The sequence below is a fragment of the Lactuca virosa genome, chromosome 8 (genome assembly GCF_052849685.1).
Source record: "Lactuca virosa cultivar CGN04683 chromosome 8, Lactuca_virosa_CGN04683_v6, whole genome shotgun sequence".
NCBI classification, from domain to species: domain Eukaryota; kingdom Viridiplantae; phylum Streptophyta; class Magnoliopsida; order Asterales; family Asteraceae; genus Lactuca; species Lactuca virosa.
In genome coordinates, this window is record NC_136433.1 from 184,508,848 (window position 1) to 184,536,469 (window position 27,622).

The window sequence follows — 27,622 nt, forward strand, 5'->3', positions numbered from 1 at the left end:
TCTTGAGATTGCATATTGAACGAAATCATATATGAAATCTGAAACGTGACTGAATCAATTTGTGGTGTGTTTTTTAAAGGAAGAGATAAGATGAACGATTTATAGTCTCTGTTTCCTGAATCAAAACTTGTTCTTGAACCTTCGGTCATCTTCATCATTCGATTTCTAGGGGTTGTTCATCAAGAGAAGAGAGATCGAAGATGATCGATTTCGAGGGTGTCTTTTGTTGGAAATTATAGTGGAAAATTGCAAGTTGGCAAGTTTCCTCTATCCCACATTGGTGGGGGAAGAAAATTTTAGTGGGTTTATATGCCTAATCCCTTGATAGGCCTTCAAAGGCTTTTAGTGGATCAAGGAATGGGCCAAGCACACGCGCGCGCCTAGCCTAGCCTAGCCTAGCCCTAGCCAACGCCGCGAGTGCGTGATTTAGGCGCACGACGCATCGGTCGCTGGGAGCTGAGGAGCTTTTATTTTTGACAAGTTCGGGTCAAGACGGTTTGACCGATCCGGTCAAATGGTTGACCACCGTTGACTTCGTGGAGGACAAGTCGGGATATTCTAGAAGGATTAGGAAACGACTTGCTTGGAGAGCAAGCCGTCGCCCTAGGGTTTTTGGGGCCGGCCTATGGGGGGCTGTTTCATGCCTTCTAGGGTTTCAATACCTATAAATACAGCTCCCTAGGAGCCGTATTGACTCACTCACGAAAATCGAAAGCCTCTCTCCCACTCTCTGCGTTTTTTCCTGGTTTCCGAGTATTCGCTTTGTTTTTGTCGATTTCCAGTGTTGTTGGAAGATCGATAGATCTGTATTAAATCCTGGGGTTTTACTCTGTTGCTTACAGCCAGTAGAAGCGAAGTAAAAACCTTTAATGACAGGAGTCTGATCCGTGCAGTTGTTTCAAGTTCAAGATCAACCATCAACAGGTCGGTTTTACTTTTCTGTCTTGCATTTAATTTCGTCCAACAACAGGACAGTCTTCTTCTTCCTTTCTTATAATCAGATCTAATCATGAAGGATTGATCTGGTTTTGGACGAAACTTGGTAAATATAACAATAATAATTGGATTTGTTATTCGCAACTAATTGATATATAATTCTCAATATTATTTGTCGGTTTCCTTCCGTGTCTATTAGTTTGATTTACAACATGTTTATATTCATCAGCTGATTTCTTGGGTTTGAACATCAGAGAATAGAGAAGATAGAACGATTTCCGAGTTACTTAGGCAAATCATTTTCACCCTGAACGATTTTATGAGTTTCAGGGTAAATCATGTTCATCAAGAACAAGAACAAGAATCCTTGTATGAGTTTCTGAACATGAGCACACAACACATGAAGATCTGAGTTTTGTTGGATTCTTGAACAAGAACACATGAATACATGAAGTTATGGGTTTTGTTTGGATTTTAAGGAAATATCTTTTAGAAATTGTCTTTGTGTTTAACAAGGGGATATTGTTACTTTTTAAAAAAAAGTAACAACTCTATTTCGACGGAATACTAAAGAAGGACCAAAGTTGCAATTTTTTGAAACAACATGTGCATGTTTAAAGCGCTTTTGAAAGTTGTCTTCAACCTATCACTTTCTAAAAACACAGGGACCCATTGTAAAATTTGTCTAATAAATATATGTGGAATAATAGAAAATAATGTAATGAGCTTCATAGTGCAGCACTTACAAAATTTGTCTTTCACTCTTTCAGCTAGTATTTCTTCCATTGACAGGTAAGAACATCTGCTAATTAATTATCTCTTGCGTAAACTTTATTGTATTTTTTATTTTCTTGCTTGTGTTGTTTTACTTGTGCTCTGTTTTGTTTTGTAACATTATGCTAGCTTCCTACTGGCATTCTTAATATATTAATGTTTTCTATGTTTTAATTTTTTATTTAAGTATTTGTGGTTAGAATTAGAAATCTTAATGGGTTCTTTTTGAAATTCAGCAGGCACTTTTGATCGATAATGATTCTTTTAACTACCTAATTTGTTTCATGCATTTCTTTGTTTGGTTTGTTCTTCTTTAACTTTTGATCGATAATGATTCTTTTAACTACCTAATTTTTGTTTTGTTTCATGCACTTTTGATCGATAATGATTCTTTTTGTTTACACTCGAATCCATTATAAAAAAAAGATCTACCTAGGTTTTACAGATTTAGTATATAGTTACCGAAAGAAGGATATGCCAGACTACATGCAACAAATAAGATCTACATAGTTTCTACAGATTTAGTATATATTTTATCCCAAAAAGAACATTATTAAAAAAGGAAACCAAATTAATACATGGCCTTAACAAAAATAAATAAATCCTTTTACAGATAGAAGATACAATAAATTATTGAGAAATTAAATATTTTCCTAAGGATTACATTTGTTATATTAGTATACTAAAATATTATTAAATTTTATTAAATAAAAGATTTGTAAGAACAAATATTTAATTTTCTTTGTAAGATTTGTAAATAAAAGATTTGTAAGAACAAAGATTTTGTAAGAACAAAAGATGGAAAAATATTTAATTTTCTTTAAATTATTTTCTACTGTTGTGCTCAGCCCTTTTCCACTGCGATCTGTCCATCAGCCCTCTCATCTTCGCCTAATCTATTTTGTTATTATTTAATCTCGTGTATTCTTGTATGTTGAAGTAACTTTAAGACCTTATTATTTGAATGTGAATAATAGCTTTCTTGAATAGTTATTGTCAATTGACAATAATTTGTTTCGTACTAAATAAACCCCACCAATTAGCTGAGTTTTTTTTTTTTTTTTTTTTGTCCCATCAACCTTTTCATTATTACATATTATTGTATTCCTAAATATATTATTATTATATATATATTAAAGTTATGAAATATTTTAACAGTAAAATAACACCTTTTTTTGTCAATTTTAGTCGTTCAACTTATAATATTGACCCTTCATCTTTATGCTTTTGTTCACAAAAAACCCTTTCACTTTCGTTTGAATTTTTCATAACCCACGTCTTTTATTACATATTATTAGTATTTAGTCTTTTGGCAGAAATGGTCCCTCATCATTATTATTATTATTATTGTTAGACAAAATTACACGATTGGTCCCTGTGGTTTATCAGATTTAACATTATCTTTTTGGTTTTAAATTAATGTTTTATTTATTATAAAATACTCACCCAATACCATAAACTCACCCACCATCTGCCATCACCACCACCACCGCCAAAATTACATAAATGGTCCATATGGTTTACCCATGGTGACAAATTCAGTCCTTACTACCTGAAAAGACCAAATTACCCTCACATTAACGGACAAAAAGCAACAAACATTCTACTTTACTTTACAAAGCAATATCTTCCGACCCCGGCAACGCCGGTGAATCTTTTCTAGTTTGATATTAAAGTTTTATCTTTGTTTATATAATTGAAAGCGTAAATTACAGTTTTGGTCGTTATAATTTGTTCAAAACATTTTAAGTCTAATTTTTTAAAATATGATAAGATGCAGGAACGTTATTTAAAGAAATTATAATTTATATCTATGGTTCATTTAAAAAGACTATTTTACCCTTTCTTTTATATATATATATATATATATATATATATATATATATATATACACACACACAAACTAGGTTAGAGACATGTGGAAACCACGGATTTATAAGTATTACAATCAAATAGTACTGTAGAATAGTATAACAGTAAAATAGTACAAAATTGAATTATAATGTTGAAAAAAGTTTTTATTTTTAAGTGAAATGATATATAGAAATATTTAATAAGGAAAACATTCAATACTTTATAATGAAGACTAAGAAAGGATAAAAGAATACTTTCGTATAATATATGATTGCTATTAAAAATTCATAACTACACTAACAATTTAAAACAACAATACTCAAATTTGAACTAAAATAATTTAAAAATCTATAAATATTTTTTTGTGTAACCCTTTTATTACATGGATGATAAAATAACTTTATAAACAATTATTTTTATACATGTGCCTTAAACAAAATCATTAAAAAAACAATAAATTAAAAGAAGTAACATAAAAGAACATTTTCCAATAATATGATCTAACTGATCATTTTAAAATTTATCAAATAATTTCCCAATAAAATCCAACATATTTCATTTAACTATCTGATCGAATGCGATAAACCCAAAACATTTTTCTAACATCTCGGTCCCGAGTTTTAACAAAGAAAATGAAAAGAAGAAAAAAGAAAGTATGAGAGAAAAGAAGAGAAAGGAAAGGAAAATAAATTTGTATTTCGTGTTCCTGAGTCGGAGAAAAGTGAAAGAAAAGTTAAACATTTTGTTCTTTATCTTCAAATCCGTCCAAATCAAAAAGAAAGTTAGGACGGAGTGTGATCATTCCATTTCCTTCCACTTCATTTTTTTAATGAAATTCGGGAACACTAATTTTTTTTACTTTCTTCTCACTTCCATCTATTTTTTTTTTCTCTCGTTGAGTTGAACTCAGGGGTGTAAACTTTTCCAATATAATTGACCAAGAAAAAGAAATTTAAAGAAAGGAAATTAAAAAATCAAAGGAAAATAAAAATCCATGGACTTCAATACTAGATGCAAACTCAAATAATGACCAAGAAAGAAAAATTTAAAGAAAGGAAATTAAAAAATCAAAGGAAAATAAAAATCCATGGACTTCATTAATAGATGCAAACTCAAATAATTTCCAAAAGATCCGGAATGATAGTTTTTAAAAAGGAGATATGTGACGATTTAAGAATTCTTTAATTAAAATACAGTCAAATATAAATCTATAAATAAGAAATATTAGGCTATAAATAATGAAGTAAAATAATGAAAAATAATTATTATATTATCTAATTAATGTTGTTTAATAAATTATGGGGAATGAATTTCAACTATTCCAAGTAACATCATTAGAATGAAAGAGAAAATATAGATTAATACTCTAGAAAGGTATCGATTGGCATATAGTTATTTTTATTTATCAGATAGTATATATATATATATATATATATATATATATATATATATATATATATATATATATATATATAGGCGCGTTCAAAATAGAAACATACAACTGCATTTTCAACCATTAGTTCAAATTATACAATTAAGGGTATAATAGTAAAATAACATAATATTTCAATAAAAATGAAGAATTAATGTTTCATAATTATAAATTATTACCATAATTAAATCTTGGTAAAATAAGAATTGATTACTAGATTAATTTTTCATTAATGAACATTTATATACATTTTTGAAATACTCATAAATTAGTTACATTCATACATCTTTATAACTAAATAATTATACAAGAATTCAAAAGCCCAAAAGTTAGTAATGTTCATAACTAAACATGTGAATACATTCATATTGATATATGTTCATAACTTATCAATTATACAAAATCATACATCCTCGTATATGAAAATTATAAAGAAAAACATACATGTTTTAAATTCAACATTTGTTACCTTCCAAACATTTATACAAAATCATACATGTTCATAACGATTAATAAATGTTCAAAATCTTGCAATTTACACATCATTACCCTCTGAACATCATCACTATTCTTTCCTTTGCATCAATATCCCGCTATAGAAATCGTCATTCCAGCCACCATTACACCAAAATAACAACAAATAACAAAAATAAGGTTGTGTATCTCACCGTAATCGATTACATGGATTCTTGATATACTTTATGTGTATTTCCGCTAGCAACATGGATCCAAACATTATGCACTATGAAAAATTACGAATTCAAGATATAACTAAATCATAAAAATCATCCAATACTGTGTTGAGTTAATTGGTGGAGACTCACCATTGTCTCCCACCCACTCCTCTTTCCATAAATTACTCCTTGATTTGCTCCACTAATTTCTCCTCTTTATTCCTTTTCATCTACTATAAAAGGAAGCATATGTTGAAGGGAAAAGATACACCAAAACACAACAAAAGCATATATAAGAGTCAAGTAACTTCTCTTATATATCCAGTAGAAATAGTAAGGAAGCCTTTTGTGCAGAGTCTTTAATTCGGCAGCCAAAAGCACGAGTGATATCTTATACTGAGTGATCAGATTACAAGTGCAGTTTAGCCTTGTATGATTGTAATTTTCTCTGGTGATAATAAAATCCTCTCTCTCTCGTTCGCCCGTGGATGTAGGTCAGATTAGACCGAACCACGTTAAATATCGTGTTCAATTTCGTTTGCAATTTTTCAGTAGTTTTATTCCGCGAGTTTTGCCGAAATCATTTATCAATTTTTCAGAAGTGCTTAACTTGTTTTGTTGCATTCCCAACAAACTGGTATCAGAGCTATGGCTGAAGATGGGAAAGTTAAGATCGAAAAATTTGATGGTCAAGATTTCGGTTTCTGGAAAATGCAAATTGAAGATTATCTCTACCAGAAGAAGTTACACCAACCTTTGTCCAAAGACAAACCCGAAGAGATGACGCAGGAGGAGTGGGACTTATTAGATCGGCAGGCACTCGGAGTGATAAGGTTATCATTGGCAAAGAATGTAGCTTACAATATTGTCAATGTGAAGACAACCTACAATCTGATAAATGCGCTGTCTAATATGTACGAAAAACCTTCAGCGGCAAATAAGGTTTTCTTGATCCGGCAACTTGTAAATCTGAAGATGAAGGAAGGTAGCTCAGTGACAGACCACGTGAACGAATTCAACTCAATAATATCAAGATTGATATCTGTTGATATTGGATTTGAAGATGAGGTCATGGCGTTGCTACTATTATCATCGTTACCCGATAGTTGGTCCGGCACAGTAACGGCCGTTAGCAGTTCAGCCGGAGGTGCCAAGCTATCATTCGAAGGTATTCGCGATTTAATCCTTGGTGAGGATGTGCGCAGAAGAAGTGCCGGAGAAGCTTCCAGTAGTCTTCTAAGTACTGAAGATAGGGGAAGAAAGACCAACAGAGGAGGTGGTGGTAGAGGAAGATCGCAGTCAAGAAAGAGAGGTCAATCGAAGAACAGGAAAGATATTACCTGTTGGAACTGTAATGAGAAAGGTCATTTCAGAAATCAGTGCCCAAAGCCTTCGGCAAACAAAGGCAAGAAGGAAGTAAATATGGCAGCAGATTCTGAAGATGATGCACTCATTTGTTGTGTTGAAAACTCAACTGAATCCTGGATCATGGATTCTGGTGCGTCGTTTCATGCTAGTCATTCCAGAGAAGTAATGCATAATTTTAAGCAGTACAAAGGAAAAGTCAGATTAGCAGATAACAAGAGCCTGGATATTACTGGAGTTGGGGATGTGGTCCTCAAGACAACTTTGGGTACGAAGTGGACTTTGAAGAATGTCAAGTTCATTCCAGACTTGAAAAGGATGTTAATATCTGTGGGGCAGCTTGATGATGAAGGTCACCATGTTACATTTGGTGATCATCAGTGGAAAGTGACAAAGGGAAACTTAGTTGTTGCTAGAGGTCAGAAGCGGGGTACACTTTATATGGTGGAAGTTTCTGATACTGAAGCACATGCTGTTGAAGAAGTTGGGACATCTACTCTATGGCACCAAAGACTTGGCCATATGAGTGAGAAAGGAATGAAGATGCTAGCCTCCAAAGGAAGAATACCAGATCTAAAGACTGTAACAGTTGATTTCTGTGAGCCATGTGTTCTTGGTAAACAGAAGAAAGTTACTTTCGTGAAGACTGGTCGTCCACCTAAGTCCGGGAAGTTGGAGCTAGTACATTCAGATGTTTATGGTCCCACTACAGTTTCTTCAGTGGGAGGATCCCGATATTATGTTACTTTCATTGACGACTGCACAAGGAAAGTTTGGGTTTATTTCTTGAAGCATAAGTCTGAAGTTTTCAGCACATTCAAGAAATGGAAAGCTATTGTAGAGAATGAAACAAACTTGAAAATCAAGTGTTTCAGATCAGACAATGGGGGCGAATACAGTAGCAAAGAATTTGTTGATTATTGTGCTGACCAAGGAATCAGAATGCAAAAGACGGTTCCGGAGACACCTCAGCAAAATGGAGTAGCTGAGAGGATGAACAGAACATTGAACGAGAGGGCTAAAAGCATGAGACTGCATGCAGGTTTACCCAAGATGTTCTGGGCAGATTCGGTCAACACAGCTGCATATTTAATCAACAGAGGACCCTCAGTTCCCATAGGGTTCAAGATTCCAGAAGAGGAATGGCAAGGTCGGGAGATTTAACTCAAACACTTGAAGGTATTTGGTTGTGTCTCGTATGTTAAAGTTAAAGACTCGGAGAGAGACAAGCTAGAGGCAAAGGCAAGGAAGTGCACCTTTATAGGTTACGGGTTGGATGACATGGGGTACCGCTTCTGGGATAATGAGAATAAGAAAGTTATCAGAAGTCGTGATGTGGTGTTCAACGAAAATGCTCTATACAAGGATGAACTTGCAAAAAGCTCCAATGGTGACAAGCAACCAGAAAAGAAGGATCAAGTTGAGTTAGAAGAAATCTCAGACGATGACGTTGTAAAACCTATTAGTACTCCAGAGATAGGTGAAAGTTCAGGAAGCAGTGGGAGCTCTGATGTATCTGGAGATAGTGGGAGCACGGTGGATAGTAGTTCAGAAGATGAGGTTGCAAATGATGCAGAAACCGAAACTCCTATTATACGTAGATCCACTAGAGCACGAAGACCTCCAGTAAGGTATTGTCCTTCAGCTAATTACTTGCTGTTGACTGAGAATGGTGAACCTGAATCTTATCCAGAGGCCTTAAGGATGAAAGATTCCATACAGTGGAAGACGGCTATGGAAGACGAGTTGAGCTCACTTGATAAGAACCATACTTGGTCCTTGGTCAAGCTCCCGGCAGGGAAGAAAGCACTGCAGAACAAATGGGTGTTTCGGGTCAAAGATGAGATTGATGGCACTAAAAGATACAAAGCCAGATTGGTAGTAAAGGGTTTCCAACAAAAGAGGGGTGTTGACTACAACGAGATATTCTCCCCAGTTGTGAAGATGACTACAATCAGAATGGTCTTGGGAATTGTAGCCTCTGAAGATCTCCATCTAGAGCAGCTAGATGTGAAGACAGCTTTTCTCCATGGTGACCTGGAAGAAGACATCTACATGGCACAACCAGAGGGTTTTCCCACAGTTGGTAAGGAAAATCTGGTGTGCAAACTGAAGAAAAGTCTGTATGGATTGAAGCAAGCTCCAAGACAGTGGTACTTGAAGTTTGATAGCTTCATGCAGAGGAGTGGGTATCACAGATGTGAGATGGATCACTGTTGCTACTTGAAGAAATTCAACTCCTCTTACATCATCCTGTTATTATATGTTGATGACATGTTGATCGTTGGATCCGACATGCAGGAGATCGACAAGCTTAAGAAGCAGTTGTCCAGAGAGTTCGAGATGAAGGACCTAGGGACTGCTAAGCAGATATTGGGTATGAGCATAGCCAGGAACAGAGTTACCGGTACATTAAAACTTTCACAAGCTAAGTACATCAAGAAAGTTTTAGAAAAGTTCAACATGGAAGATGCTAAAGCCAGAAGTACACCTTTGGGAAGTCAGTTGAGACTCTCAAAGAAGCAATCCCCAAAGACGGAAGAAGACAAGAACCAGATGGCCAAAGTTCCCTACGCATCTGCGGTAGGTAGCTTGATGTATGCAATGGTCTGCACCAGACCAGATATTGCTCAAGCAGTGGGAGTTGTGAGTAGGTTCATGTCGAATCCAGGAAAAGAGCATTGGGAAGGAGTAAAGTGGTTGTTACGCTACTTGAAAGGAACAGTTGAGGTTGCCCTATGTTACAGAATAAAGGGGGTGGTCTTAGAAGGGTTCACCGATGCAAATTTGGGTGGATGTGAGGATTCGGGTAAAAGCACAACAGGTTATGTGTTTACAATAGGAGGTACGGCAATCAGTTGGATGTCCAGGTTACAAAAGAGTGTTGCTCTTTCAACCACAGAAGCAGAATACATGGCTATTGCAGAAGCGGCCAAGGAGCTTATATGGTTGAAAACGTTCTTATTAGAACTTGGATTTCAACAGGAGGATTGTGTACTGCATTGTGACAACCAAAGTGCAGTTCACCTAGCTAAGAATCCGGTGTTTCACAGTAGAACGAAACACATTCAGATGAGGTACCATTTCATTCGAGAGTTAATCAGTAATGGAACTCTACATCTGAAGAAAATCCTTGGAACGAAGAATCCAGCAGATATGTTCACCAAGGTGGTTACCACTGACAAGTTGAAGTTATGCATGACTTCAACTGGCCTTCCAGAAGTTTGAGGAGGAAGGCATGGCAGATAACGAGAGTGTGTGTGTGTGTGTGTTGCAAGAGCTGGATGATAGAGAAGACCGTATGGTTCAAGTCTCCAAGTGGGAGATTGTTGAGTTAATTGGTGGAGACTCACCATTGTCTCCCACCCACTCATCTTTCCATAAATTACTCCTTGATTTGCTCCACTAATTTCTCCTCTTTATTCCTTTTCATCTACTATAAAAGGAAGCATATGTTGAAGGGAAAAGATACACCAAAACACAACAAAAACATATATAAGAGTCAAGTAACTTCTCTTATATATCCAGTAGAAATAGTGAGGAAGCCTTTTGTGCATAGCCTTTAATTCGGCAGCCAAAAGCACGAGTGATACCTTATACTGAGTGATCAGATTACAAGTGCAGTTTAGCCTTGTATGATTGTAATTTTCTCTGGTGATAATAAAATCCTCTCTCTCTCGTTCACCCGTGGATGTAGGTCAGATTAGACCGAACCACGTTAAATATCGTGTTCAATTTCGTTTGCAATTTTTCAGTAGTTTTATTCCGCGAGTTTTGCCGAAATCATTTATCAATTTTTCAGAAGTGCTTAACTTGTTTTGTTGCATTCCCAACATACTGTTGATCAAATTTAAACAAAACATTAAAACAAACATATACAAAAAACACAACGAGGAAGCACAACTTAGGAAAAAAATATATTGGAAGTGTAAATAAATGGGTATTTGAGTGAAATTAATGATTCTTATGTTGGGAATGCAACAAAACAAGTTAAGCACTTCCGAAAATTGATATAACGATTTCGGCAAAACTCGCGGAATAAAACTACTGAAAAAAAATTGCAAACGAAATTGAACACGATATTTAACGTGGTTCGGTCTAATCTGACCTACATCCACGGGCGAACGAGAGAGAGGAGATTTTATTAACACTAAAGAAATTACAATCATACAAGGCTAAAATCTGCCCTTGTAATTTGATCACTCACTGTAAGATATCACTCGTAATTTTTGGCTGCCAAAAATTAAGGCTCTGCACAAAAATAATACCTCACTAATTTCTTTTCTGTGTATATAAAATCATTGTGTTGTGTTGTGCATTTCTTCTTCTTGCTGGTGCATATATTTATACTAACAAGAGCCGTAACTTTAATTTTGATTCACACATATGTGAAATATAAAGCCACAATTGTTGAAATAAATTTGCCGTCCATTAATCCCTTTTGACCACGCACCAATAAATGAATCGTAGAAATTTCCTTCTGCCGACATTCACCAATTTACTCCTTCACACGTGAATAAAGTAATTGTAAAGTTTCAATATTGGCCCTTGAACTATGGTATTTAAGGCTCTACTAGTCCCAACAATCTCCCACTTGGAGACTTGAATAACATAGTCTTTTTCTGCCATCCATTTATTGCAACATTCCTTATCACACACTCTCTCTCTCTCTCTCGGTCTCTGCCATGCCTTTTTCTCAAACTTCTGAAAGGCCAGTTGAAGCCATACAAAGCTTCAACTTTTCAATGGTAACCACCTTGGTGAACATATCTGCTGGATTCTTCGTTCCAAGGATTTTCTTCAGATTTAGAGTTCCATCATTAATTAATTCTCGAATAAAATGGTACCTCATCTGAATGTGTTTCGTTCTACTATGAAACACTGGATTCTTTGCCAAGTAAACTGCACTCTGGTTGTCACAATGCAATACACAATCCTCCTGATGCATTCCAAGTTCTGTTAGAAAGTTCTTCAACCATATAAGCTCTTTGGCTGCTTCTGCAATAGCCATATACTCTGCTTCTGTGGTTGAGAGAGCAACACTCTTTTGTAACCTGGACATCCAACTGATTGATGTACCGCCAATCGTGAACACATAACCTGTTGTGCTCTTTCCTGAATCCACACATCCACCAAAATCAGCATCGGCGAACCCTTCTAAGATCACACCCTTTCTTCTGAAACATAGGGCAACCTCAGATGTTCCTTTCAAGTAGCGTAACAACCACTTTACTCCCTCCCAATGCTCTTTTCCTGGATTTGACATGAACATGCTCACAACTCCCACTGCATGAGCAATGTCTGGTCTGGTGCATACCATAGCATACATCAAGCTACCAACTGCAGATGCGTAGGGAACTTTAGTCATCTGTTCCTTGTCTTCTTCCGTCTTTGGGGATTGCTTCTTTGAAAGTCTCAACTGACTTCCCAAAGGTATACTTCTGGCTTTAGCATCTGCCATGCTGAACTTTTCTAAAACTTTCTTGATGTACTTAGCTTGTGAAAGTTTTAATGTACCGGTAACTCTGTTCCTGGCTATGCTCATGCCCAATATCTGCTTAGCAGCCCCTAAGTCCTTCATCTCGAACTCTCTGGACAACTGCTTCTTAAGCTTGTTGATTTCCTGCATGTCGGACCCAACTATCAACATGTCATCAACATATAATAACAGGATGATGTATGAGGAGTTGAATTTCTTCAAGTAACAACAGTGATCCATTTCACATCTGTGATACCCACTCCTCTGCATGAAGCTATCAAACTTCAAGTACCACTGTCTTGGAGCTTGCTTCAATCCATACAGACTTTTCTTCAGTTTGCACACCAGATTTTCCTTACCAACTGTTGTGAAACCTTCTAGTTGTGCCATGTAGATGTCTTCTTCCATGTCACCATGGAGAAAAGCTGTCTTCACATCTAGCTGCTCTAGATGGAGATCTTCAGAGGCTACAATTCCCAAGACCATTCTGATTGTAGTCATCTTCACAACTAGGGAGAATATCTCGTTGTAGTCAACACCCCTCTTTTGTTGGAAACCCTTTACTACCAATCTGGCCTTGTATCTTTTAGTGCCATCAATCTCATCTTTGACCCGAAACACCCATTTGTTCTGCAGTGCTTTCTTCCCTGCCGGGAGCTTGACCAAGGACCAAGTATGGTTCTTATCAAGTGAGCTCAACTCGTCTTCCATAGCCGTCTTCCACTGTATGGAATCTTTCATCCTTAAGGCCTCTGGATAAGATTCAGGTTCGCCATTCTCAGTCAACAGCAAGTAATTAGCTGAAGGAGAATACCTTACTGGAGGTCTTCGTGGTCTAGTGGATCTACGAATAATAGGAGTTTCGGTTTCTGCATCATCTACAACCTCATCTTTTGAACTACTATCCACTGTGCTCCCACTATCTCCAGATACATCGGAGCTCCCACTGCTTCCTGAACTTTCACCTATCTCTGGAGTACTAATAGGTTTTACAACATCATCATCTGAGATTTCTTCTAACTCAACTTGATCCTTCTTTTCTGGTTGCTTGTCACCATTGGAGCTTTTTGCAAGTTCATCCTTGTATAGAGCATTTTCGTTGAGCACCACATCCCGACTTCTTATAACTTTCTTATTCTCATTATCCCAGAAGCGGTACCCCATGTCATCCAACCCGTAACCTATAAAGGTGCACTTTCTTGCCTTTGCCTCTAGCTTGTCTCTCTCCGAGTCTTTGATTTTGACATACGAGACACAACCAAATACCTTCAAGTGTTTGAGCGAAATCTCCCGACCTTGCCATTCCTCTTCTGGAATCTTGAACCCTATGGGAACTGAGGGTCCTCTGTTGATTAAATATGCAGCTGTGTTGACCGAATCTGCCCAGAACATCTTGGGTAAACCTGCATGCAGTCTCATGCTTTTAGCCCTCTCATTCAATGTTCTGTTCATCCTCTCAGCTACTCCATTTTGCTGAGGTGTCTCCGGAACCGTCTTCTGCATTTTGATTCCTTGGTCAGCACAATAATCAACAAATTCTTTGCTACTGTATTCGCCCCCATTGTCTGATCTGAAACACTTGATTTTCAAGTTTGTTTCATTTTCTACAATAGCTTTCCATTTCTTGAATGTGCTGAAAACTTCAGACTTATGCTTCAAGAAATAAACCCAAACTTTCCTTGTGCAGTCGTCAATGAAAGTAACGTAATACCGGGACCCTCCCACTGAAGAAACTGAAGTGGGACCATAAACATCTGAATGTACTAGCTCCAACTTCCCGGACTTGGGAGGACGACCAGTCTTCACGAAAGTAACTTTCTTCTGTTTACCAAGAACACATGGCTCACAGAAATCAACTGTTACAGTCTTCAGATATGGAATTCTTCCTTTGGAGGCTAGCATCTTCATTCCCTTCTCACTCATATGGCCAAGTCTTTGGTGCCATAGAGTAGATGTCCCAACTTCTTCAACAGCATGTGCTTCAGTATCAGAAACTTCCACCATATAAAGTGTACCCCGCTTCTGACCTCTAGCAACAACTAAGTTTCCCTTTGTCACTTTCCACTGATGATCACCAAATGTAACATGGTGACCTTCATCATCAAGCTGCCCCACAGATATTAACATCCTTTTCAAGTCTGGAATGAACTTGACATTCTTTAAAGTCCACTTCGTACCCAAGGTTGTCTTGAGGACCACATCCCCAACTCCAGTAATATCCAGAAACCGAAATCTTGACCATCAAATTTTTCGATCTTAACTTTCCCATCTTCAGCCATAGCTCTGATACCAGTTTGTTGGGAATGCAACAAAACAAGTTAAGCACTTCCGAAAATTGATATAACGATTTCGGCAAAACTCGCGGAATAAAACTACTGAAAAAAAACTGCAAACGAAATTGAACACGATATTTAACGTGGTTCGGTCTAATCTGACCTACATCCACGGGCGAACGAGAGAGAGGAGATTTTATTAACACTAAAGAAATTACAATCATACAAGGCTAAAATCTGCCCTTGTAATTTGATCACTCACTGTAAGATATCACTCGTAATTTTTGGCTGCCAAAAATTAAGGCTCTGCACAAAAATAATACCTCACTAATTTCTTTTCTGTGTATATAAAATCATTGTGTTGTGTTGTGCATTTCTTCTTCTAGTTGGTGCATATATTTATACTAACAAGAGTCGTAACTTTAATTTTGATTCACACATATGTGAAATATAAAGCCACAATTGTTGAAATAAATTTGCCGTCCATTAATCCCTTTTGACCACGCACCAATAAATGAATCGTAGAAATTTCCTTCTGCCGACATTCACCAATTTACTCCTTCACACGTGAATAAAGTAATTGTAAAGTTTCAATATTGGCCCTTGAACTATGGTATTTAAGGCTCTACTAGTCCCAACATCTTATACAATGTTTAGTTTGTAAGGAATCAATCTGATTGTTCATACCAAAATGTCACAATTCCTTTTAACTCTTACACTTCAATATCTACCACAACTTAGTACTTCGCTAAATGATTACTAAATGTTTTTATTTGCTGATTTGACTCCTATTTTTGATGAAACCAGAAAAAAGTCCCTTTACATCTTGCACAAAATGTCTTGACGTATTGATACAATTTTGTTAGAAATTCGGGGTAATAAAAGGCTTGGAAATTCTGAGAATCGTGTGTACACTTTCAGATTAAAGTATTTGGGTGGTACTCCCAACCTTTAATCGGATAAGATTCACAAGATTTTCAAGAACAAAGAATATGAAGTATTATTTTCATGATTGTTGTTGTACCAAGAAAATGATGACTAAAATGATTAAGTACTTCATTTTTTCTGAAAACTGTCAATGCAGTTTTCTTTGTCCAAAAATTACTCCAACTGTCAAAACCAGTTTATAACAGTCATAAACTGTCACTAAAACCGGATCATTAATAAAGGTCAAAATGAAGTCAAAAAATTGGGTTCATTTACAGAAAATTCAGATTTCTAAAACATTTTTTTTATATAGCAATATAACTGTCAAAACCAGCTCGACCCCAGCCAGGGGCTCTGGCCCTTGGACCCCGCCAGGGCTGCCGCCCATTCGACCCCGCTCCCAGGGGCGCTGCCCCCGGATCCCCGTGTGTTTAGCGGCTTCGCCTCTAAATGACAATCTACTTTGAATCTTGAATGAACTTAAACAAATATGCACTCCGCACCTTCCTTACTTGTTTAATATTCATCAAGATTGATTTTTTGTCAACAAGTCAATCCATTACACTTAATACACATTGATGATACAAAATCACCCACAAATTTTAAAATCAACAAATCAAATAAACTAAAAAAGTAGTTAGCAATGATAGGCATGTTTTGGAATTATCATTGAAAATAATAATCAGTCAATCGATTGAAGTTAGACATGAGAGACTAAATTGGTTAGCAAATAGTAAAGCCATTATCAATTAAAAAAAATATAATAATCAATAAATAGGTACATGATAAGGTGAACAAAAATAATGAAATATTATTTGAATAATTAGAGAGACACGATTGTAGACAATGTTAAAGTTGAAAAAAAAATATCATAAATCAATGAGTTGAATACTTAATTTCATGTGTATTGCGATCCAAATCGATTATGGAATGAGAGGTGAATCAAAGTTTTACAAGATATGATGAGCCATGTAATTTTTTAAGACATGAGATAGGACCATATATATATATATATATATATATATATATATATATATATATATATATATATATATATATATATATATATATATATATATATATATATTCTAGTTCTTTATATAATTTAAAATTATATAAAAATACATATGTTTTAATATGAGTAGCTAATTTATTTTTAATTAAGTATGTGTAAGAATGACAAATGCTTATATAACATCAAATTTTGATAGACAAAACATCATCACAAGCAATTAATTTATTTTTAAGAATCAAGTTTCCATGTCAAAAAAAGAAAAATATTTAAATTTTCTTAGGAAGATCAAATTTAGAACATATAATTCTTTTATTATTGTTTGACTTTTAAGAATATAGTTTAATATACATTTTACAAAACTTATTTGCTAAATTAATTTCCACATCCTACGTCCGTCACATATTATGATTTATTTGTAAAAAAGTAGATCATTTTTGGTTCTATTAAATAATATTTATTTTTATTAATTATTATATATAATAAAAAATTAACTTGGTTAGGAATAATAAACTTTTAGGTTTTACATTTTGGTCAGGAATAATAAGGTTTATTTTTAGTTTTGGTTAGGAATAGTAATGTTTTACATTTTTAGTTCTATTAAATAATGTTTATTTTTCATAACTATTATATATAATAAAAACTAACTTGGTTAGGAATAGTAAACTTTTAGGTTTGGTTAAGAATAGTAAGCTTTTCTTTCAAACTTTAGCCAATAGTATACTTTTGTAGTTTTAAATTTTTACCATAAAAGTTTTTATTTTAAACTTTATCACAAAACTTTCTTATGTTGATAGATTTAGCCATCATTTTCCCCCTCTCACCTTTATCTTCACTATCGACCTACATCCTCCTCCCCACCATCTGCCACCCACGTCATCCAATAACCAGCAAAACCACAAAAGATATTTTCTTACTGAACGATGATTACAAGTTTAAAAAACAAACCTAAATCTCAAAAATCATAAAAAAGATGATTACAAATTACATGTCGATGCATACCTTTGTTCATTAGAAATATGTCAACTTCTGTCCTTTGGAAAAAAGAAAAGCAATTGGTTGTGGTTGTCGGATAAGACAGATCGAGGGAGAAAGGAAGAGGGAAAATGGCCATCATAGGTAATTAGGATGCACTATGATCGAGATCCTCATCGGAAAGCAAGCGTGGAAAGATAGGGGAGTAGACACCCTCCGTCAAATTGAGTACCTTGAGGAGCTACCTATGATTGCAGTTCCCATTTCTTATATCCGACTCTTCTCCAACACCACCGCAAATCACGATAATGAGAAGAGGTGAATGGTGGGAAGCCATGAAAAGGAAGAGGGGGGAATGGATGTTTTTTTTATAGGTAAGAGAGAGGGGTGAAGTGCCAACGATGGTTGGGGTGGGCTGCCGGAAAAGAAGAAGGTGAGGTGGGGTGGTAGTGAAGGTCGAAGGGGAAGGGGGGAGGTGAGGGGGATTATTATCGGTTGCAAGGGTATCCGATTTACTTTTTCTTTTTTAATAATTATTAAAGTCGTGAGATTTTTTTATTATTATTAAAATACTAAAAAAAATAATTGATAATAGTAAAATAGTCTTTTTCAATCCATCAAAGATCAAATTCACGGGAAATTCTTGATTTTGCGACAAAATTTATGGAAAATTTCTGATTTTGGACTTCTATGCAAGTTGAAAATTTTTTGAACAATATTCACAATTTTTTGCAAACTACAATGATCAATTTTGCAGTTTTATGTATTTTTTATTTCAAAATATAATAGATTGAGAGAGTTAGGGGCTTGATATAGTTTAGTCTCAATATTTTTCAGGAAAGTTACACTTTAGTCCCAATATTTTAGTGATTTTATGTTCAAAAAAAAATTCTTAATATGTCATTTCATGTTAAAAGAAAAAGGACTTTTTTAAACTTTTTTTATTCTAAATATTTGTTATTTAAAAACAGTTTTTATGGTAACTTAGTATATTTGAAATAATTGGTTAAATAGAAAGGAAAATATTATTGATTTATGATGTATAATGTGGGATTATTACGACGTGTACGTCATGGCCTAAAGGTTTGAGGTGTCCCCCCTTCCCTTTCTAAAATTACTCGTCTCTGCAAGAGTATTAAACTAGAAGGAGCGGTGACATAGGTTTAACATGACAAAGACCCTCCACCTTACTTTTGCCATACAAAGGGAATGGTGTATGACAATAAATTGAGGTAAAAAAGAAAGGAAATTGTCAGAAAAGTCCCAATATTTTCAGGAAAGTTACACTTTAGTCCTAAGAATTTTGTTTGAACATAAAAGTCTCGATTATATCATTTTGGCTCAAGTTTACAAAAAATTCTTTCTTTTTCTTTTAACATGAAATGACATATTATCGTGTTTTTATAAATAATCGGGACTTTTATGTTCAAAGAAAAATGTTGGGACTAAAATATAAATTTCCTGAAAATATTGAGACTTTTCTAACAATTTCAAAAAAAAAAAGAAGAAATGGGGAGAAAAGAGAAAAAAGAAGAGGAAGCTAACATGATAATGACATGTTATGGTTCCATGCTATCTTGTCATTTAAGAAAGACGGTGTATGCCACACCACGTAGATATCACCTATAACATTAGTGCTCAATTCCCTCTAATCTTAGAATTTGTCTCATCTCTCTATAACATTTGCTAATAACAAATCACATCTCCATAGTTATATAAATATTTATGTTAATTTTTTTATTAATAGCAAATCATTTTTAATTAGTTAGCCATTTATATATTTTTTTTATTTTATAGTACAAAATAAAATTGTTTTTGTTATTTTTATTAAATAATTACTTGAATATATTATGAATTAATATATTATATTTAATTTCTTTTATAAATAGTTTTACATAATTTGGCCATTCCATGTATGTTTATAATTTCTTTTTATAATTTAAACTTGATAAAAAATTACTTACAATTATTATATAGTTCTAATTCAATTTTATATTTTCAATTATAATTGTTATTATGGAAAATTGCACAAAAGACTAAGTTTTCATAAATATTTGACACAGTGTTATTTTTTTTTACAATTAAGACACTAAGTTTTCACAAATGTTTAATTTTGACACTATATTTTTAATTTGTTTCAATGTTGACAATTTGACCAATCAACCTAGTTGCCAACTGATGTTACTTGGTGACATGGCGTTGACATGACATGCCGACTTGACATTTTGGGTGAAAACACTTTTCAATGTGTTTGATCTTCAAGTCACGTATGGAACACGATGTTGTTGCAACGATGTTTAATTTGTCAAATTGGTTCTATTTGATATGATGATGTTGTTTTATTTCAAATTCTCATCGTTGTGTAAGAATTTTAGTGACTTTCTCTATGCACGCACTTGTAGGTATGAACAAGTTCTAATTTGTTGTCCATCGACTGTCATGGTTAGTAATCACATTCTTTTCAAAATAAAAGGTTCCGATTATTCGTTTGTTATAGATTTATGATAGTAGTTAATGCTTAGATTTTGTTGCGTAAAATGGTCATCACTAGAACTTCTTGTCTTAATATTCAGTTTGTTATTAAATCCACAGCTCGAGAGAACACTTTTCTCCATATAATCTTTCATTTCCTCTAAGAAGTTTAGAGCATCTGCAATGTATTGAATTCTTTAGAGTTCAGTAAATAGACACACATGAATTGTTCTATAAAGACAATCCAAAAGTGGAATATCAAGCCTAATCCATTATTTACTCTACACACTTAAGACATATCTTCAATTCCCATTAATCCCAAATTTACAATGAATGGAGAGAATTGTAATGCTGACATAACAGATAAATGTAATGCATTACTTGACTAACACACTTGGAATTTGGCACATCACCCCACAAGTGACAACATCATTAGATGTCATTGGTTATTTTATCACAAGTTTAATGTCGATGGTTTGTTGGAAAGATTTAAGGCATTGCTTGTTGTTAACAGAAAAATCCTAATAGGATGGTATTGATTGTTATGAAACCTTTAGTTTGTCAAACCGACCACAATCAAAATGATTCATAACATTATATGGGTCGATATTGGCCCATGCACTAGACGTCACGTCTCAAAACACGTTCTTACATGATACACATAATGAAACCGTACACATGTACCTACCTTTAATCCATCCTACCCCAATCATGTTTTCAAGCTACGCAAGTCCTTCTATCGCTTAAAACAAGCCAACAAGGATGGTGCAAATGTTTCGTGGTTTAACGGTAATGTTGGCGAACGAATGTCCAATCCCTCTTTATACTATGTAGTCTAGCAGGTGCTCTACAATACCTTACATTTACAAGACCATATATTCCATATTCAGTTCAACAAATATGTTTATTAATTTATGCACACACATCGTGATCCACATTACGACGCTTTAAAACACATCTCATGATACTTTAAAGGGACCCTCGAACTTGGATTACATCCATTTCCATTAACACCATATCAACCTATTTCTTATATAGATTATGACTAGGTGGCTTTCGCAATACATGATGGTGTACCTTCGAATACTGTGTCTTTTGGGTAAACATTGTAATTTCCTGGTCCACAAAACGTAAAACCACTTTGTCTAGATCCAGCACCGAAGTTAAATAACGTTGGGTCACCAATAAAATCTCTAAAACATGTTGGTTGTGCAATCTTATCTTAAAGTTATACATTCCCATTCGTTATCCAACGTTATTATACAATGACAACATCTCAACCGTTTAGTTGTGTTGCAACCCGGTTCAACATGAGCGGGAAAAACATATCGAGATTCACGTATATTTTTCATTCATGAAAAGTTTCCCTCAGCCATATCATAGTACTTCACATTCATTCCACCCACCAGTACACAAGCATTTTCATGAAAGAGTTGCCTCGTTTACTTTTCCATGAATTCAAATCCAGCTTCAGTATCTCTACACTTCATGCTCAAATTGTATGGGCCTATTAGCCGATTTACATAATTAATATATATTCAAATGTATTATACTCATCTAGTTCTTTGTATAGTTTTATACATCATGATGTCAGTTGTAACCTTGATATTTATTTATGAACGAGAAGAGGGCATCAATTCATTCATGTTAATATTTATTAAATATTAATAATTTTTCAAGCATCCATAATTGATCAACCAATAAAAATAGTACATTAATCAAACACCAACTCGTACAACAACATCCTTTTTTTTTATCTAAATTTGATTTGATTATTAAATATCACATCATCAACTTCAAAACACACCTTCAAACTTATATATATCCATTAAGACTTATAAGTTATAATATTATTTTTATTTAATTTTACATATGACACCAATTCATACGTGACAATAAAAATTCTTTGAAACGTCGACAGGGCCGGTCCAAACGTATATGACACCTGGGGCGAAAAGAAAAAAAATGACCCTTCAAAGACAAATATAATAAAGATTAAAAAAAATATCATTTATTCTTCATTATAAACGTGTTCAATTAGCAATAACAAGCAATCAAATTTGTTTATCTTTTGAGATAGTTTGAGTTTGACCAAACTTTATGTCCTAAAAATGATTTATGTAATAAGTTTTTTAATATATATACACTATATAGCCTAGAAATTTTGGGCCCTTTGGAGACGTGGCCCTGGGCGTTCGCCTGGGTTGCCCACCATCTGGACCGGCCTGAATGTTGATCAACTTACCAATATCTGAGTTATTAGCATTTTGGGTTTATCTTTGCAGATATTGTATTGCTTATGGAAAAAGTGCGACATTTGGAAATACCGCTCGAAAATATAATCCTAGCTACAAAAAACTTTGATGATGAAAATTTCATTGCCAAAGGTGGATTTGGGAGTGTTTATAAGGGAAAACTCCAATCGTCTAATGGTGTCATTGATGTCGCTGTGAAGCGATTAGATCCTAATTCAACACAAGGGAAACATGAATTCATGATGGAAATTACAACTCTTTCTAGTTATAGACACAAAAATCTTGTCTGTCTGGTTGGTTTCTGTTACGTAGACAAGGAAAAAATACTTGTTTATGAACTTGAGAGTAGGGGAAGCCTTGACAAATATATACAAAACCCAGTCGACCTTACTTGGATCAAGCGTTTGAAAATATGCATTGGCGCCGCTTGTGGCTTAAATTATCTTCATGATGAAGTTGGACAACAACATAGAATTATCCATCGAGACATAAAGAGTGCAAACATTCTGCTCAGCAAGGATTGGGAAGCAAAGGTAGCTGATTTTGGATTATCTAAAATAGCTCCCGCAAATATACAACACACTTTTCTCGTAACTGCTGCTGCTGGCACATACGGCTATCTGGATCCGGTGTATTATCATTTGGGAGTTCTAACAAAGGAATCTGATGTTTATTCATTTGGGGTGGTACTATTCGAAATCTTGTGTGGACGACTAGCATTTTTAGAAGGATCTGGGTTTCTAGGTCCATTGGCTGAACGTAAGTATAAAGAGAACAAATTGGATGATATCATTATTCCTAATTTGAGGAAACAAATGAAGCCAAATTCTCTCAACACATTCGCTGCCATTGCATATCAATGCTTGAAGACAGATCGAAGTGAACGTCCAACAATGGCTAGAGTCATTGAAAAACTCGAGAAGGCATATGAAATTCAAGTAAGTTTACTTATGTCGGATGCTTTATGTTTTACCTTGTTCGTAATATTTTACACACAAAGTATAATTTATATTTAACTTGTTATATTTAATTTACTCTCGGTAATTAGCTATTCCTTTGTATGTTATTTTTGCAAGGCTTCTCTCAAAGCACCAGAATTGGCTCGAGTTGGAATATGGGGAACAAAATCTAGTGGAGGTCCCCAAAATATTTGGGAGTTCATACTTAAAAAAGATCATAAACTGAAGATGATAACTATTGATCATGGTGATCTAATTTACTCTCTCATGTTCACTATGAATCAATGGGTATTTTGTACACTTCCAAAAAGGCTGGTGGTTGGAATGGTGGAGAAACAGTCTCTGAGGTCTTAACAAACCCACTATTAATACAAATATAATTGTTCACTTGTTTGTTTATATTTAAACATTTAATAAGAGTTAAAAAGCACTGTTTTTTTAACAATATGATTCTCGGACTTGGCTAGGTTATGTTTGAAGATGATGAGGAAATAATTGGCATCGATGGAACAGTTGGGGTATCAAGAGGGCAATATGCTGGTTACACAATAATTTCATCACTATCATTTCTTTCGAACAAGAGGACTCATGGACCTTTTGGTCGAGTAACAAATACTCCTTTCTCTGTTCCATTGGACAAAGGAAATTTTGGTGGACTTTATGGCCTTGCAGGCTACTATATTGATGGAATCGGTGTCTATATGAAGGCTTCATCTGACGAAATCACACAGGTTGGAGTTTGGGGAGAAAAATCTCTTGGAAATCCTGAAAACCAGTGGTCTTTCCAACTTGAGAGAAATCATCATTTGAAGAAGATAATCATAGATCATGGGGATCTCATATACTCTCTCATGTTCACTACTGAATTTAGGGGCGAAGAGCAAACTTCTAACAAGGCTGGTGGTTGGAACGGTGGAGACATAGTCTCTGAGGTACAAACCTCACTTAACGAATATGTATCGTTATATTTGTTATCATTTTTAAATATGACGTTTGCTATTTTTGTTGACATGTACTTTTCGTTTTCTATTTCTCTATTATGGCTCAGGTTACATTTACGTGGGACGAGGAAATTATTGCTATCAATGGAACAGTTAGTGTCTCGAGGGGAACCTATGCTGGTTATACAATAATATCGTCACTCACATTCGTCACCAACAAAAACACCCATGGACCTTATGGTAGTGTAACTGGGACCCCTTTCACTGTACCATGGGACAAAGGTTCATTTGCTGGATTTTTTGGCCATTGTGGCTATTATATTGATGCCATTGGTATATATTTGAAAGCTACTATATAAGTAATTAGGTTATGCTAAGGGTAAGCAATAAAAAACCTTTTGTTGCTATGACGCATTGGGATTCTTTCACACCCTTTGTTGCTATGAATTATTGCTTTTTCATTGTCTTTGTCATGTAGAAAGACTTTAGCTTTTTGTTACAAGTCTCTATATATGGTTGATTTAGGGTGTTAAAAAATATTCCTACCTAAACATCCAATTTAAAAATCCGAAATTATCCGAATATTCAAATATCCGGTTTTTTGGATTTGTATTCGGATAGTGAATTGTGAAAATTTCAGATATTTCGTTATCGGAAATCCAAAATACATAATATTTATTTTTAAAATATATTTTTAAAATATATTTTTAATATATGACATTATTTAGTTGAAATTCAAAATTACTAACATTATTGTGTGTTTGCAATTGTCTTTCTTCCATCCCCTTCGCTATGCAACCTTCACATATATTCAACTCGGAGATCTTAATATCATCTATTGAAACTTTAAAACTTTTTTTATTTGCGTGAGGTAGTTTTTGGTGGTGTAAATGTTTGGTTCTAAACTTCTAATGCTAAACTTCTAATGGTAATTTACTTTATGTTCATAATTAATGATAAACAAAACTTATGTAAATTTCAATGACGAGGGTTCTTTTTGATAATTCAAGTATGTCCGACGTTTACTTGTATGAGACAAAATTACATAAATGGTTCATATGGTTTATCAAATATTATAAACCTAGTCCTTGTTAATTTTTTTTGACGAACATGGTCCATGTGGTTTGCAAAACTTATATGAATGACCCTTTTTGTTAACACCATTAGTTTCTTTCCATTAATGTGAGGGTAATTTGGTCTTTTCAGGTAACAGAGATTGAGTTGTGACCATGAGTAAATCATAGGGACCATTTATGTAATTTTGTCTATATTTTATGTCTATGAGTTTGTGACTTTTCCATCATTTTACTGTTTTAAAATGTTAATTTGATATTTCACTTTGAACTTTGTAAAATATTATTTTCACCCATCTTTTTTTTAAACTTTCGTGTTTATCCCCCATAATATATATAGTTTGATTTTCCTTAATAACTTTTGTTTGTTAACCTAAAAAATTATTTTTTACGTGTTTATTTTTATATGTGTCAGCATAAATTCAAGGTGGTCAACATTTCAACGTGAATTTAAAACTTCCGTTTGTTATTTAAAAAAAACACTTACTTGTTTTTTGTGTACGTGTCAGTTTAAATTCGAGTTTGTCTACATTTCAATGTAATCTTTTTTACGTTTTCGTGTTAAATTTTTTGTACGTTTTCTACGTATGAGTCAAGTTACAAATAATAAATTTCGTTCACTAACTTAACAAAAACATATTAAATTCGAGTTTGTCAATGTTTCCATGTAATTTCTTTTTTACATTTTTGTGTTTAGTTTTATTTACGTTTTCTACGTATGAGTCAGATCACATTAAATAACTTTCGTTTGTTAACTTAAAAAAACGTATTATATTCAAGTTTGTCTATGTTGCGACGTAATTTTATCTTTATTTTTTTGTGCTTGATTTTATGAATGTGTCCTACATACGAGTGAGGTCATATAAACTACAAGAAATACAGACTTTAGCGGCGACACCAATAGTGGCGACAACGACTTTTAGCGGCGACAAATTGAAAAGTCGCCGCTAAAGGCCAATGTCGATGCTATTGGTGTTGCCGCTAAAGGTCCAGATCCGTGCTTTGACGTTCTGGTAAACACGAATCGTCCGATCGTATTTCTAATCCAACGGCTGGGGTGCTCGTGGAACGCACAAACTCAATACCGACGACTTTTGTCGCCGCTAAAGACCTACAAATGTCGCTGCTAAAGATCGAAAAAATGACGCGACAATAATTTCCTACGGAGAGTTGCCGCTATTGATAGAATTCGCTGCTAAAGCCCCAAATGTCGTTGATAAAGGTGTCGCCGCTAAAGTCAACGCAGTTAACCCCAAAAAAATCGACGATTTTTTCCTTTTGCTCTTATGTTGACTCTATTCGCTGCTGCTGCGTTTTTCTTCTGCCTCTTCTACTTACTTCCATCGATTCGTCAATTAAGTGGGTGATACAAGCTTAATTTTCCGGTGGGTGAATCGGCCACAGAAGATACCGGCGGAGACTATATTTTCCGGTGAGGACCATTTCTCCGGCGACATTACTCAATTTCCAGCGACTGAGAGGTATTTCCAGGTTAGTTTCCTTTCCATTTTCTCTTGTAACATTGATTTTAAACTTATTGTAGTGGTTAATTTCAAAAAAATTGTCAATTTCAGTTTTTTAACTGTGTTCCCGACCACCACCCGCGACTACCAACACCACCAGACCATTTTCGTTGATTTCCGCCATCATAGGTTCTGTTTACTTCTATTTATTGTGATATTTGAGTTTAATTGCAACCTATGTGTAGTTGTATAAATTATATGAAAATTGGCATATGTGTGTATACTTGATATCTGTATGTGAATCTATGTATATTTGGTGTATATATATATATATCAATGTATGTGTGTTTGATGTATATGTGGTATATGAGTATTTGGTAGAAGTACGATGTTATTATCTATATAAGTGAAATTATGTGTATTTGGTATAAGTAGGATGTTATTATGTGTGTATGTGAATGTATATGTGTTTGTTGTATATGTGGTATGTGAATGTGAAATTTGTGTATATATTTGGTATAAGTAGGATGTTATTATTATATATGTGAAAGTATGTGTATTTGGTCTAAGTAGGATGTTATTATGTGTGTATGTGAATGTATTTGTATTTGGTGTATATGTGGTATATGTATGTGAAAGTATGTGAATTTGATGCTCTTATGTATTATGTAAAGTATGTGGTTTTGGTATAAGTAGGATGCTTGAAACATCCCAAAAATACAACCCAAAAATTTTTGTTTCAATATTACTAAAACCCA

At 34.4% G+C, this 27,622-nt stretch overlaps 1 pseudogene across 1 annotated transcript; it reads left to right on the plus strand.

Annotated features, from left to right (window-relative positions):
- Positions 1-1,656: 1,656 nt before the first annotated feature.
- Positions 1,657-24,755, plus strand: LOC145132753 (uncharacterized; annotated as a pseudogene). Its single transcript, XR_013718230.1, has 5 exons — positions 1,657-1,728; positions 22,459-23,366; positions 23,505-23,734; positions 23,855-24,319; positions 24,436-24,755. The product of XR_013718230.1 is annotated as an uncharacterized LOC145132753 (transcript).
- Positions 24,756-27,622: the final 2,867 nt, after the last annotated feature.